Source organism: Palaemon carinicauda, chromosome 12, assembly GCF_036898095.1.
Source record: "Palaemon carinicauda isolate YSFRI2023 chromosome 12, ASM3689809v2, whole genome shotgun sequence".
In the NCBI taxonomy this organism is placed as follows: Eukaryota; Metazoa; Arthropoda; class Malacostraca; order Decapoda; family Palaemonidae; genus Palaemon; species Palaemon carinicauda.
In genome coordinates, this window is record NC_090736.1 from 65,610,173 (window position 1) to 65,627,672 (window position 17,500).

Here is a 17,500-nt window from a genome sequence, read left to right on the forward strand (position 1 = left end):
GTCCAAAATAAGCATTCGAATTATCGACAGCTTCTTTCTTTACATGTTCGAGTTACCAATTAGCTTTTAAAGTCGCCACCTAAAGATATACTTTTCTTTGCTACGATGACGTCAAAACAGTGACTAATCCACAAGAGAAATCGCTATGATAACATACGTAAGAGTATTTCCTCATCTAATTGCCAATTGTATATCAATTTGCATTAAGGTTTGCCTGGGGCGAAACACCATAATTTCATATAGATTGCGCAGTTGCATCTGAATCAAATTTCCAGTTTACCATTGTAACACTGAAAAATCCTTAAATATTTCGCTTATGGGAAGTCATAAAAATGCCAAAACAATAAGAACAAAATAGTAAGTTACAAATACCAATTAAGGGAATGATCCTCAGATATTTAAAACGAATTTGTTTTTTATCAAATAGTATAAAAAAGAAAAAATATTGGGGATAATCTAACAAAAACTTTCTATAAACTTTGAAGTTTTCTATTTCTAATTATCTAAAGAAGATTGTACTGATGGCTTGGGTTAAGCAGAGCATAATTATGCCAGTACAGAACATTGGTACGGGCTTCAAGGATTTCTAGGATTTGGTTACAATTATTCTAAGGCAAGTAGGGGACTTTGTCTGTGAGACTCAGCCTTTTTTTTTTTTTTTTTTTTTTTTTTTTTGTCTGAGCTCAAACCATAACTGATAATTATTTTGGAGATATTTTTAATGAAGAATTCTACAAGTTGACATAAGAAAGGATGATCTCAAAATGAATGATTCAAACCACATTACGAACGAGATACTTGAAGAAAAAAAAAGTGATTCATAAGTAAGCATTTAGAAAATAGCAATGAAAATGGAATTTAATGCCATGAATGGCATCAAAGACAGGCAGTGACACTTTCATAAAGAGCCAAGAAGCGAGTCGCAAATAATATACTGTTCGAGACAATGGCTTGAATACTCGCAACTGAAATTGAATTTGGACCGGAAATGAAACACAGGAACGCATTCGAATCAAGCAGAAAACCGCGTAGTGCACGAAGAGAAGAGGCGTCCTCTATCTCTCTCTAGTCTCTCTCACATTTTTCTCTTTTGTAGCTCCCAATGCATATTAGCGAGGTCCTTAAAGCGTGCTTTAATGGCGGACAGCGGTCAGTGAAGGTGGCTTGGAAATGCACCTGCCAGGAAGTGTGCAAACCTCAGCCCTGTTAACTTATGTAAATACTGTCAATATGGCAACCGGAGCTGACCACTCCACGCTTCAGCGGACATTAACCCGATCCCGACACGTTTTCGTTCGCTGATCCAAGTGCGCTGCGGCTGTTCTTGCGCGCAGAAGCGCACATCAGCAACATTTGAGGTTTATTGTAATGCGTGTGAAAGGAGGAGATAACAAGGAGTATTGTCGAATGTACATGTAATTGCATTAATGGTGAGAAATGGCGGCAAAATCTGCATAACAAGATAGATGATCCCAGGGGGGCTATGAGACTCACTATACAATTTATATATATATATATATATATATATATATATATATATATATATATATATATATATATATATATATATATATGTGTGTGTGTGTGTGTGTGTGTGTGTGTGTGTATGCATATTACTTCACGTTTATAATGAATAGGCAATACCTTCGTAGCAACCAAAAATGGACGACAGAATCTCTCCATTCAAACTGTCCTCCATATATTTTCAGGATAACAGGAAACCTGCACTTTTTAGAGTTCTCTTGCTTTAGGGTACATGCTGGCACACTATTCTATCTTATTTCTCTTCCCCTTGTTTTGTTAAAGTTTTGATAGTTTATAAAGGAGATATCTATTTATATGTTAGTGTTCTTGAAATATTTAAATTTTCCTTATTTCCTTTCCTCACTGGGCTTCTTTCCTTGTTAAAGCCCCTGGGCTTATAGCATTCTGCTTTCCCTACTAGGGTTGTAGCTTAGCAATTGCTAATAATAATAATTACGTTTCTCCATTTGTTATTTGTTGTCGACACGTGTTTCGAAAACTTCGTGACTCTTCATCGGGATTACATTGATTGAGAAATGGAATTACCCTTTAATATAAAAAATGAGGTGTTGAAAATTCTAAGATATAAAAAATATTTGGAAACTCCGAAATTAATTAACAAATATTGACATGTATGAGTTATTATTATTATTATTATTATTATTATTATTATTATTATTATTAGCTAAGCTACAACACTAGTTGGAAAAGCAAAATACTATAAGCCCAAGGGCTCAAAAAGGCAAAAATAGCCAAGTGAGGAAAGGATATAAGGAAATAAACGATATGAGAAATAATGAACAATTAAAATAAATTATTCTAAAAAACAGTAACATCAAAACAGATATTTCATAGATAAAAAAATAAAAAGACTTATGTCAGCTTGTTCAACTTTAAAACATTTGCTGCAAGTTTGAACTTTTGAAGTTCTATCAATTCAACTACACGATTAGGAAGATCATTCCGCAACTTGGTCACAGCTGAAATAAAATTTTTCGAATACTGTGTAGTATTGAGCCTATTAGAATTAACTGCTTGTCTAGTATTACGAACAGGGTGGAACTGCCTGGGAAGATCTAAATGTAAAGAATGAGTAGAATTATGAAAAATCTTATGCAACATGCATAACGAAGTAATTGAACGACGGTGCCAGAGATTAATATCTAGATCAGGAATGAGAAATTTAATAAACCGTAAGTTCCTGTCCAACAAATTAAGATGAGAATCAGCAGCTGAAGACCAGACAAGAGAACAATACTCGAAACAAGGTAGAATGAAAGAATTAAAACACTTCTTCAGAATAGATTGATCACCGAAAATCTTGAAAGACATTCTCAATAAATCAACTTTTTGTACAACTGAAAAAGACACAGACCTAATGTGTTTCTCAAAAGAAAATTTGAAATCGAGAATCACACCTAAAATTTTAAAATAGTCAGCTAGAGAAACATTACCAATGCTGCGATACGGATGTTGAGGAGCCACTGTCCTTCACCTACTTACAATCATACTTTGAGTTTTGTTAGGATTCAAATTCATGCCCCATGATTTGCACCCTGCACTGATTTAGCTAGATCTCTATCAAGGGATTCAGCAACCCTAGATCTACATTCAGGAGATGAAATTGATGCAAAGAGTGTAGCATCATCTGCATATGCAACAAGCTTGTTTTCTAGGCAAAACCACATGTCAAGTGTATATAGTATGAAGAGTAATGGGCCAAGAACACTGCCCATCAACAAAAACTCTTTGCCATCTCTTACTTAAAAATACAATAATGATGCTAAGAAACGACCCACCCACTGCCAACTGTTTGAGTTTGAAAACAAGGGCCTCATGATTAACACGGTCAAAGGCAGCACTAAAATCAAGGCCAATTAAACAAACTTCCTGGCCACAATCAAGGGATTTTTGTGGAGATTGTAAGAACGCCATCAGATGCTCCAAGGCCTTTACGAAAACCAAATTGTAAACTTGGGAACAGATGATTACCTTCAGCAGACCTATTAAGACAGTTTTGCCAGAAGATATTCAAAAACTTTAAATAATATGAGTTATGGAAATTGGGCGGTAATCAGTTGGACTTGAGCTACCACAAACACATTTACAAAGTGGAATAACATTACCAAATCTCCAACAAGCGCTAAAAGCTGCTCTTCTTGCTAACTTGCGCAAAATAACAGAGAACTTTGGAGCTAAGAAATCTGCAGTCTTTATAAGAAATAAAGGAAAAATACCATTTGGGTCTACACCTCCATAAGCATCAAGGTCCACCAAGAGAGCATTAATTTCACGAGATCAAAAAGTTTATCTAGTTAGTTTAGCCTCAGGAAAACAGGAATGAAGAAGATAAAGTTTCTCATTACTCTGCGTGCTGTTAAACACACCAGCTAAATTGGTTGTCTTTTCCTTTGGACAGTGACTGACAGAGCCACCAGGTTTAAGTAAAGGAGGAACTGTTGCATCTACACCCAAAGAGTGCAGATTTAAGGGTAATCCACCGATTATGTTCCTAGGTTGTACCAAAAAGGGTTTCTTTTATGGTTAAATTCTATTCCTTTTTAGTTGAAGCATAAACTCTCTGAGCAAAAGCTCTAAGCTGTGTATAGTTATTCTAAGTCAAATCTGATCTGTTACCCTTCCAAAGATGATAGGCCTCCTGTTTCTCCAAATAAGCACGTCTGCAATCATCATTGAACCATGGTTTGTCCTTCACTCGGTACCTTAGCACACGAGAAGGAATACACCTATCAATCATACTGACTACATTTTCAATCAAAGGGACAAAAGGATCAACACTACTATAAAATTGTGAACTATTCATGGCCAGAAGATCACTCAAAATCTCATTCCAGTTTGCTCGAGATTTCATATAAATCTTACACGAGTATGATACATCAGGGACAAGCTGCTCAGTTTTCACTACTAATGAAATCAATGCATGATAAGATGTCCCAACTGGAGAACCAACATTACTTGTTACAACGCCAGGGGAGTCGGTGTATACGAAGTGTATATTGTTCACCTGTTTGTTTGTCAGTTGCTTAGCTCACTTTCTTTTATCCAAAATCCATATAACTATTACTCATACTGCCCATTCATTTGGACTCTTTCCTCATCTAAACATAGGCCTACCTGACAAATCCTAGTCAGCTACTCAATCAAACTTATCACCACCATACTGTAGCATCTCAATTGTTCTCCATTCAATTCCTGGTGTCTTACCTTAATTTAAACTAACGATTTCCTTTCTTATATCTTCAACAACCCATTTTACAAGTATTCTTAACACTAAACTAACCCTTTTCTATCTTGCTACACTCACCTCTTTTCTATCCTTTACCGACATCCACATACAACTACATTCATGTTTGATAGCATCTTTTTACTTACATCTCTTACTCTTAGATCCATTTGTTCACTGACCTCTTCATTTACTTTTCTTAGAAACAACTTTCTATTCTTTATGAAGTTCCTAACATCTTCTCATCTCTGACTTTATTGCTGAATACCTTAACTCTCACTTTATTCTTAATTGCTCTATCCCTCTCCTTTCATGGCAACAAATACTCCTGTTTTATTATGCAACGTTGTCAAAAATAATATATTTTTCTTCACTAAAACTTTTACCTATTCATTCCACCACTTACCATTTTCATTTCCTCTTCCAACCCTTCTTCATCTACAAACTTACCTGCTGCAAGGAATCTTTAATTCTCCTCATCACGTCCTTTCTTAACTTTTCTTTAAGCTTAACCCACAGTAAAACTATTTTCTAGGTACAGGCTCTACACTTTCTTCTCATCCAACTCATCTGTCTTAATTATCTCATCGCCAACCTTTTCATATTTTCCCTTTCCAGTTCATATCTAATAAACCTCTATCTTTAACCAAATAATCCTATATTTACTCAATATTAAATCCACTAACTTGCTCTTCCATCTGCTCTATACAATCAAATAATTTAGTCATAGTTATCTCTTTTCCTCACCATCTTCTCTTTACTAAGTATACCTTTTAATGTTCTCTAAACACCTTATATTTCACAAAATCTAACCTATTTCCAAACCCATTTCAACAAAGTTCTCTTTTATTTACTTCACTAACACAATACCTACCTAAAACTTCATCGCTTTCTCTGTAACCTATATTTGCATTCAAATCTCCTAGCACAGCCACCCATTCGTGTTATCCAAATCCAGCCAGGTACAGATTTAAACTCTCCACACAGAACAGATGCTCTATCACTCTCATTCTTTTGTATGTATATATATATATTTATATATATATATATATATATATATATATATATATATATATATATATATATATATATATTTATACATACACACGCATATATATATATATATATATATATATATATATATATATATATATATATATATATATATATATGTGTCTCCCTATCAAGAAAGGACGCAATCAGCGAAATTACAGTTATATTTGAAATAAACCGGATTTTGATTAAACTGATGTTTCACTTAACTGTATCCAATAATAATGCATGTAATATTCACATTTTAGTATCGTATTTAGAAAAGATCCACAAACACGTCCATCAATTCGTGCATGGTCCAAGAACTTTATGGATACAGGGATAAAATGAGGAGTGGATGACCAAGAACATCTAAGGAGAACAGTGATCGTTTAAAACAAGCCTTTCATGGTTCTACTACAAATTTCATCCATACTGCTACCAGTCACTTACAGCAACCATGTTTAATGGTGCACAAGTCCTACACACGAACTTGCAATTGGACGCTTACAAAGTGGAACTCATAAAGGCCCTCGAGCCAAATGATATTTCTGAGGATGAAACGTTCTTCAAACGAGTCTTTTTTTTAGTGATAAGGGAATATTTCACGTTTCATGGACATTGAACACACATTATGTGAGAATCTGGGGATCAGAACATCTTATGTGACAAGGGAACTTCACTGAGATAATCAATATGTATATGTGCAATGTGGGATCATGTGCAATCGAATGAATGGCCCATTTTTCTTCCTCGAGACATCAATTTCGCAGATGTTTACCGTGACCTTTTGACTAAATATGTTTCACCACAACTACATAACCTTCAAACAAACATCCTTTTCCAGTAAGATAGCGCAGCACCACATAGGGGACTTCGTGTTCGTGGGTTCCTAAATCAAATATTTCCAAACCTGTGGATTGATATGGGTGTTATGGAGGGGATGGTCCCTGGTCACCCTTTCACCAGATATCACTCTCATGGACATCTTTCTATTATGCATGTTAAAGACATCGTATATCGAGCAAATATGGGATATAACTGATCTCTAGCAGCGCAAAAGATACATGATGCCATTGCCAAAATTGATGAGGCTATGCTAAATTATGTAACGTCTTGGTGTGCTACGTGAAGCTAATGGAGCCCTTATAGAGGTGCATTGAATAACCCCAAAAGTTTCAGTATCTACTCATGATGTAGTAATTTTCTCATACGTGTCTTTTTATTTGATTTTGTAATATACTTTCTAAATTGTAAAGAGAATGTATAAGCCATACATTATGTGTATATATATATATATATATATATATATATATATATATATATATATATATATATATGTATATATATACATATATATACACATATATATATACAGTGTATATATATATATATATATATATATATATATATATATATATATATATATATATATATATATGTATATATATACATATATATACACATATATATATACAGTATATATATATATATATATATATATATATATATATATATATATATATATATATATATATATATATATATATATATATATATTGGTGTGCTACTGTCTTAAGCACACATTTGAGTATGAGTTGTTTTCAGATGTATTTAAATGGTTTATTGAACACATCTTAGTGGTTTTTAAGTTTTATTGTATATAAACAACTGAGTTAAACATCTCCATCACTGGAGGAAGCTGTGTTGGTCCACATGACCAATTCTGGTGAATTTTAGATAAGAACTGAACAAATTATCGATATCACAGATATCGTATGCTTGGTTTACTTTAGACACGTGACGGAATCGGAAGACACCTGCATCCGGTGACGTCACAAACTTTCACACGAAGAGTTAATGTGTTGACACTAAGAAAGAATGACAACTTAGCATCTTACATCCTGTACACAATTTGAGTTGACCATAGCAAATCTCACGGCCAGCTCTTCCAACCAACATGACATATTACGTCATTTGTTTTAAACATGTAATATTACTATTCTAAATATTACATAAGCTCGGCCAGCTATCTCAATTTTTTTTTTTTTTACAAAAATTTAACAACAAGCCGAAACATGGTTATTAGGTGTGACTGGACATACGTATCATTCATTGTCCAAAACTAGCTATATCCAACTGAGGACGAATGTCCAAATAGGCACATCAAAACTAATAACAATAATGCATACAAAAAAGATATTACCAAAGCAAAAAGAAAAATGCATGATAAAACCAAGATCATATATATGGTACATTGCTAGCAAATGATTACATGGTACCAAAAAACAAAACAAATTCTGACTTACAAATGATTCGGTAACTTGATAAAGAATAATTGTTACCTTTGTCAGAAACAAGATACTCAATATTCAGTGCACAAATACGAATTCCTGGTACGTACACGTACCACGGTTTCGTACATATATATATATATATATTTATATATAGGGCTGATACATTTTATTAGATGCCCATAGATTCTGTTATATATCTTTTATTTTATTTTTTTTTTTTTTTTTCTCTTTTCTTTTTTAACATTCCGGCTTATATATTTTTATTAGATGCCGAGAGAAAAAAATGATTTATATCCTTTTTTATTTTATTTATTTTTTTAAATGTTATTTTAAATGTATTTTTAACAATGCAAATGTAGAGAATTTCTTTAATTACATATTACTAGCGTACTAGTCAGCTTTTCATACAAACATCATCCTGACAAATTACTCCCTTAGCGAATGAGGTGGCCACTCATACAGCTTTGAACTGGATTAAATAGGGGGTATTGTCAGGGCTATGCAACTCATTCCTTTGTAGCTGCTTGCTGTGCCGTAACCTACGCCAAACAAGGATGTTCACGGCGATAAATATCATCACCGTGAAACACAAACTAGCCAGTATTATGGGGTGAAGAATCTCTTTGTAAGTCGGCGACAGGTGGTCCTTTTCGGTAAGTTTCATTAAGTGTTTCGCCACACTTCCTTTATAGGGGAGAGGAAGTGCGGGCGTTGTAGAGGTCCACGTGAAGTTCGCGAAGTAAGCACGTTCTCTGATGATTGTCCGTAGGCCAGTCACCATGGAATTCGGGGAAGTCCCGATACAGCCATCTGCTGCGACGAAGATGTGGTTGAATGATGTGGATCCGTCAGGGCATGATACATTGAAGCCGTCCTTGTCGTATCGTATCCACGAGCCATTATTTAGTCTGCAATTGAATTCTTTATTGTCAAAGGGATAAAGCTTATCCAGACAATTTTCACTTGTATGGGAGAGAGCACCGTCTAGCACTATACCTAACTCGCATGAATCCATCAAGTTTTTACGGAATTCAAATGAGTCAGCTGTACATATTTTTCTATCCATTGCGTCTGAACAGTGAGTTAATTGATTTAAGTCTTTAATGACCGTATATGTTTCCTTGTCTGGGGAAATCAATACGTGTCCTGTCAAACTGGATATTACTGGATTTGAGTGATTCGTCATGAAAGTCGGAAATGGTGATATCCTGTAAGATTGCCAGGCATCAGAAGAATCAAAGGGAATTGTAATCCTAACCTTGTTATTATCTACGTTTACTGTAATTAGGCTGTAATAAAATTCTAACCTATGTTCGTCTAACAAAGGAACATAGCCTAGTTTATCCCTAGTGTTCTCCAGAACCAATTTTAAGTAACGTATAGGCAACAAATGGGGCGACAATACACCTTTAGTTGCTAACGTGATAGCTTCTACATAATCCTTGGATTTCTCAATGAAATGTGCAATTCTGTTATGTATGTGATCTATCTTTGAATCATAATACGTTAATGTTGCTAACAAATCCTGTACTTCCATAATTTGAACGATATTATCTGAATGTTCATTTAACAAATCCATAATTTTATTGATTGAAGCTAACTGATCCCTTAGTTCTGACATAATCAATTCATCTTTATGAGTCAAGAACTCAATTTTCTTATTTTGATTACTAATTTTAAGACGATTGGAAAGTCCTAAACCTAAACTTGCAACAGACCCAAAGATGCTTAATGCAGCATAAATGAACGGATTCCGTCTTTCTATTTGTTCGTGTCCTACAGTCCACATCAAAAGGTCATAAGCCAAAGATCCTGTCTCTCCAGTCTTATTTTTTAAGTCATCAGATAGCATCTCTGCAACTTTTAATGTTGATCCAAGCAAACTCTTAGTAGTCAAATGAAAATGTCTCCTATGCAACTCATCCAATGATGCAGAAAACCTTGAAATGGCGGTTCTTAAGCTAGTGACATCATTCTCTTGAAGAAAAATTGCTTGCATATGCACTTCGACAATTACGTTGGTTGATGTAATAAAAATGTCTTCTTGTCTTTCAACTATATTTCCATATTTAAAATATATATTCTTAGTCTTAGAACTCATCCCATACGAAAAAAATGTCTGAGCGAACAATATCACTCCCAACAACAAAAAATTCATCTTGGAAACCTGTAACGAGAAAAAATATATGTAATTACTCCTGTATTAAAAAGAAAACTTTTTAGTTACAAAAATTAAAATTTTTCCTCACTTCTTTTTAATTTCTTATGTGAGACAATGGTACTATTCTCTCATCCGTGGGTTGGGCTACGTTTTGAATTCTAAACCTATTGGCCGTTAATATTTCCAAAATGTTAAATGGGCCTTCAAACTTAGGTGTTAGTTTATAGTTGAGCCCTTTTCTGACATTGATTTGAATATAGATGTTATCACCCACGGTATATGTTTTAGTTGGTTTCGCTATTTTATCATGATTCCTTTTCATTATGATTTGTGATTCTTCTAAATTCTTTCGAAGGATATCATATCGACTTATACTTGCATTTATACATTCTTTTAAAGGATTTGATAGATTAGTTGTAGGCGTTAATACATGGAAAGGTGTTCTAACTGGGGTACCATACAATGCTTCATGCGGTGACATTTTAATTGATATATGATATGAATGATTCAGAGTACTCAGTGCCGCCGGTATTGCAATATCCCAGTTGGGGTCTGATCCCCCTAGTGTTACCCTTAATATATTTAATATCTTCCTATTTGCTCTTTCCACTAGCCCATTTGACTCTGGGTGATATATCATGGTATTAACCTTCTTTATGTTGAGGAATTCACACAATGAGATAAGAAAGTGATTATTAAATTCACCACCCGAGTCTGAGATTATCATGTGTGGAATTCCATGTTTACAAATGTAACACTCGTAAAACTTCCTAGCGCATTCAATCGCAGTTTTAGTTTTAAGCGCTATTAGTTCTGTATATCGAGTTAAAGCATCTATAATTACTAAGAGGTGCTTATTTCCTCTGTCTGACTCGTAAAATCCTGTTAACAAATCTAAATGTATTCTTTCAAAGGGTTGATTGGGAACAGGATAAGCTCCTAAGCTAACAGGTGTTTTCGTATGCCCTTTGTTTTCCTGACATGTGCGACAATTAGCTATGTGTCTTTTTATATCTGTAAGCATTGTATGCCAATAAAACAATGATTTGGCTTTCTGTGACATTAATGAGAACCCAGGGTGTCCATGTAATGGATTTGAATGCAACCAATTCAGGACAGTGGAAACAAGTGAGTTTGGTACTACTACCTGGTCGTTAGTTACATGTGGTGTATTGCGGGTTTTCCTTGTCACAGTCCTACACAGAATATTATCTTTGATTACATAATTCTGCTGCTTATACTTTATATATTCTTTTTCTTTATGATTGCCTTTCAAAGCATTTATTATTGTTTCTATTTTCTGATCTTTTCTTTGCTCAGTCTGTAACAATTCAGCACTCCAGCCTAAATCTTCTTGTTCAGATATTGTTTTTACAATAGGCATGGATGTTGATATATCTATTAATTCAGCTAAAGACTCCGTACAAGATGACACGGGGTTGCGTGATAATGCATCCGCAATGATATTTGCTTTCCCAGGTAAATACCCGATTCTTGCGCCAAAATCTTGAATGATTAAATGCCACCGAGTTCGTTTAGGGCTGTGATTGAAGCCTTTAAAGAACTCTGTTAGTGGTTTATGGTCAGTAAGAACCTTAACGGGATAACCGTAAATTATGAACTTAAAATGCACTAGCGAATTAACAATAGCTAGTCCTTCCTTGTCTATTACTGCATACTTACTTTCGGAAGTTCTCAATTTTCGAGAATAGAAAGCTATCGGGAAAAACTGTTTATCATATTGCTGAAGCAATACCCCTCCTACTCCTAAGTCTGAGGCGTCTGTTGCAATGAAGAATTCCTTACCGAAGTCAGGAAATTTTAAGATAGGAGAACTACACAGTTCATCTTTCAAAGTATTAAACGCCTGTTGATGTTGCTCAGACCATATGAAATCTACGCCCTTCTTCGTAAGATCAGTTAAAGGAGCGGCTATTATTGAATAGTTGCGTATAAAACGCCTGTAATATCCACTACAATCCAGAAATTGCTGTATTCCCTTGACATTAGTAGGTATGGGAAAATTACGTATAGCCGACACCTTATCATGGACTACTTTAAGACCTTGGCTTGACACCATGAAACCCAAATATATCAATTCTGTTTTGAAAAATTCACACTTACTAATCTTTACCCTTAAGTTATGTTGTCTTAATCTCTGTAGTACTAATTCTAACTTACGTAGATGTTCCTCTAAGGTGTTGGAAAAGATTACAAGATCATCCATATAGGCATGCAATATATCCCCTAACAAGTCTCCAAACACTATGTTAATCATTCTTGTAAATGTTATAGGAGCACAACGTAAACCAAAAGGCATCCGTAAAAATTCATAATGTCCCCTGGCTGTGCTGAAGGCTGTGTATGGGATACTATCTTCTTCTAATGATATCTGGTGAAAGCCTTTAAGTAAGTCCAAACTGGTAAAATATTTATTCTGACCTAACAAAGACAAAATATCGTCAGTACATGGCACCGGGAATCGATCAGGGATCGTTTCCTCGTTTAGACGACGAAAGTCGACGCAGATACGCCATGTTCGATCTTTTTTCGGTACAACTATTAAAGGAAAATTATAAGGGCTATTTGATTTTCTAATGACTCCTTCCTCTAACATTTTACCTACTTCATCATTTATTTCATTCTGGAATTTCATAGGGAGTCTGTACGAGGGTACATATATAATTTTCTGTTTGTCTTTTAACCTTATTTGATGCTCGATCACATCTGTTTTCCCTAAGGATCCATCCGTAGTGGAAAAGACATCTGTATATTTATTTAAAAGTTCAAAAATTTTCTGCTGAATTTCTTCGTCTTGAATGTCCTTACTGATTTTATTTTTAATAGATCGTAAAAGGGATTCATCCGCAACTGATTTAGAGTGATTGATTTCAGCAACGGTAAGAATACGATGTTTATAAACTTCTACATCCAAGATATGTTGATTTTTGTGAATTACTAAAGTGTTATTTAAATGATTACAGACTTCGATATTACATTGCTGATGGGAGCCTACTGTATAAATAGCTTGTGTGACAGACAATCCGTTGGTTTTCAAAGTATCGGAAAGGATTAATATTTCAGATCCCGGTAGTGTTTTCTTTATTTGCACTATTAAATTCGAAGGTATGTTTGGTTCGATATATTGCGTGCAAGATGATATTACGGGTGAACGAGAATTCTGCTGGGTCGCGTGTATTATTTCTTTACTAGTGAGACAAGTTATTGGTTCTTCAACGTACGTTACGGTTACATTTGTCGTCTCCTTTTTATCCAAAACTGACTTTAAAGTATTAGAAGACTTATAGAATTTCCCTTTGATATACACGCCGTGCTTTGCAGGAGCTAAGATAATGTTTTGATTTCCCATAGATGGGTATCCTATAATTACAGCTGGATACATATTAATGTTTTTCACTACAACAAATGTATCGGCAAACGTGCGATTACCGACTCTGAACTGAATATGAGTTATGCCTATGACGTTTAATTCATTATTTCCTATACCTGAAAGTCTGATTCCTGATTTTTCAATCGGAAAGTTCGAAAACAACAAATGATGCGTCTTCAAATCCATAATATTACGTGGACTACCAGAGTCAAAAAATAACGTAAAGGATTTGTGTTCTAAATTTACAGCATATAAGGTTGGCCGTAACTCATTTTGGCTTATTATTGTATGAATTCGTTGTAAATCTACGGGAGCATGCACTGTTTTACTTAATTCGGCCGTGTGTTTCATAGGAAAATCTATTGTCTCACAATTATCTGATAAAACATTAAATTGATTATTCAATACTATTGATGTTGACATAAATGACCTTGACCCAACATCACTCTCTTCCCCTCTAGAGTTAACTATGTGGTATTTGCTTTGCTCTGCACATTCTGAAAATTAGGCTGACTTTGCGAGGTCTGGTTTGACGGCCCAGGCTCAGCGATATTTGAAGAAGTGTTTGTTTGTTTCGGACTCTGAACTGCATTGACATTTTGTTGTTTCTTCTTATTGTTAAAATGAGGATTTTTCTTTTTATTTCCATATGGAACTGACTGTGGAATTGACTGTGTATTTCTAGGATATTGTTGTGTCTTACGCGCGTAACATTGACTATAAGAATGTGATCCTGTGTTGTGAACTGAACAAAATTTCGTTCTACAGTCTGCGCTTATGTGACCTTGACGTTTGCAGTTGTAACACGTCACTCCCGCTACTGGATTATTAATTACGTTCACTGTTTGTGGTTTTGTTTCATTCTTAGCAAAAACTTGAGTTAACACGGGATCGAGATCTGGACACTTGGACATGTGCTTCTTTATCTGTTTATAGACATCCAATTCCGTACTTGCAGGCATTAACTTCTTATCAAAGCACCGCACTAAAGCTTCAGGCAACATAAGTGTCATGCAAGTTAAATACATTAATCGTAAAAAATCTTTCACGGAGATATTATCGTTAGTAACCCAAGTGGAATTACCTAAAATGTCCTGATATTCGTTAAGCCTATCAGCTATGAGAGCTGCTCTCTCAACAACATTAAGCCGATTCATAGTGGCTTGATTAAGTGTATTTCGTAACGTTAACACCACATCCAAAGCTTCTTCACCCCCATAGATCGCGCGTAACCTAACTTTGAAATCATCCCAAGTAACTGCTTCCTGAAATGAAACACCTCTTAAATACGCACTCGCATCCCCCTTAGAAAAATCTATAAAACTTTTAGCTTCTTGTAATTGTACAAAAGGATCTACGATTTGTTTGGCATTTAAATGGGCATCAACGGATGAAATCCATGACTCCACATTTTGTGGCAAGAACCCGTTGACACGGCCTTGAAAAGGAAGGATTGCTGACCTGGCATTTACAAGCGTCACAATTGGAGGAGGATTAGCCTGGCCTACACCACTAGGTCCAGGGGTAGGGCTGACAGGAGGAGCCATGACTGCTGTATTCTTTTTTTTTCTATCTCTTTGACCCCTTTCAATCCTATCAAAATATCTATATGAGTACAGACGCCCACTGCGTAAACGCATATGTATAATAAAATTCCCCCAACAATGTTACTAATCCCAATACATTTCCCCCCAAGAGTTTATGAAAGAAAAAGGAATTAGCACAAAGAAAGAAAAATTCTAAATGAGAATTCGGAGTTTCTTATAACAAAGTTTAGGAATTCACTCACCCCAGTAATAATTGACTAACGACTTGTGATAACTACACTTCACTGCACAAACTGAAATGAATACAAAATCTCTGTACTTAGCTTATATATGAAGTCGAGTCGTCTCTCTCTCTCTCTCTCTTGATGTTTTGTTAGCGATGTCTCGTTCTAGTTTCTTGTAGAATGTAGGTCTTCCTGGATATGTTTTGCAATAGTTGAATGCCAGTCCTTGGGTTTCCTAGGATGTTGATTGAAGATTCTATTTGTATACTAACATATGTTGGTGTTAGCATTTTCGTTGGACTTAGTCAAAATTGTAGATTCTTGTAGATAGTTTTGAGTTCTTGAAGATCTTTATCAGGTATTACAGCTTTTATGTTGAAGTCTTGAAGATATATCTCTGGTTTTACAGCTATTTATTTTGAAGTCTTGAAGATATTTCTCTAATTCTTAGAGTTTAACCGCTGTCTTTGAGTTTAAGCGCTGCCACCATTTATTGGTGTGCTACTGTCTTAAGCACACATTTGAGTATGAGTTGTTTTCAGATGTATTTAAATGGTTTATTGAACACATCTTAGTGGTTTTTAAGTTTTATTGTATATAAACAACTGAGTTAAACATCTCCATCACTGGAGGAAGCTGTGTTGGTCCACATGACCAATTCTGGTGAAGTTTAGATAAGAACTGAACAAATTATCGATATCACAGATATCGTATGCTTGGTTTACTTTAGACACGTGACGGAATCGGAAGACACCTGCATCCGGTGACGTCACAAACTTTCACACGAAGAGTTAATGTGTTGACACTAAGAAAGAATGACAACTTAGCATCTTACATCCTGTACACAATTTGAGTTGACCATAGCAAATCTCACGGCCAGCTCTTCCAACCAACATGACATATTACGTCATTTGTTTTAAACATGTAATATTACTATTCTAAATATTACATATATATATATATAGGCTCGATTTTCCATAAATAATCACTTACAGTTCTCATATAAAAGAGAATCATGATATTGCCAGAAAATTAACATCATTATCAAAAGTATGACCATTTCTATATAATAGTATAATGAACTAATCTTCCACTGGTTTAAATATAAGATCCACCTTTACTTCGAAAATCAACGGAATTCCATTCGCCACAAATTCAAAAAATTATTAGTGATTGATAAATGCTTAATGTTTCGATGTAGAACTGTGGAAATCCAAAAGAATTTATTTGCCTTTCTAAAACATTGCTCCATAAGTAATAGATATTTAATGTCTATATAAAAGCAGGCCACACATTATACACACACACACACACACACACACACACACACACATATATATATATATATATATATATATATATATATATATATATATATATATATATATATGTATATATACACATACAGAGAGAGAGAGAGAGAGAGAGAGAGAGAGAGAGAGAGAGAGAGAGAGAGAGAGAGAGAGAGAGAGAGCTAAAATAATATATGACACCATCAGAGAAAAAAGTATTGATATATACTTTAGATAAAAAAATCAAATTACAGTTTTATATATATATATATATATATATATATATATATATATATATATATATATATATATATATATATATATATATATGTGTGTGTGTGTGTGTGTGTGTGTGTGTGTGTGTGTGTGTGTATATGTATATAAACTTTTAAATTGATTAAAACTAGAGACTGATTATGGGTAAGACTCCAGGGAGTCTCCTAAAATCATTCGTTAGTAGAAGGCTCAAAATAATTCTTGGATCGTCCAGTACCGCAAGTTTTATGGGGGCTTAAAAAAAAAAACTTTATAGACGTAGTTTTAATGTAATAATGCGAGCCCTGGATGTCACTATGGTCAAGACCATTCAAGTCTTAACCCCAAGCAGATTTCCAGAATGAATTTCACCTCTAAATTATAACGCTAGAAGGGCGATGTTACCCGCAATCACTTGAAACGCTGCTTAGGGAAAGAGAGGGAGGAGGACCAGGACAATTTGTGATAGTCCTGGTAGGGCACCGAAAGTCTTGCCCACTCTTGCGGTCACCTTTATAGGAAGGCACAACGAA

At 34.7% G+C, this 17,500-nt stretch overlaps 1 protein-coding gene across 2 annotated transcripts in view; it reads right to left on the reverse strand.

Moving 5' to 3' along the window:
- LOC137651243 (protein Star-like) overlaps nucleotides 1-17,500 on the reverse strand; it is a 270,504-nt gene that overhangs the window by 123,541 nt on the left and 129,463 nt on the right. The window lies entirely within an intron of this gene.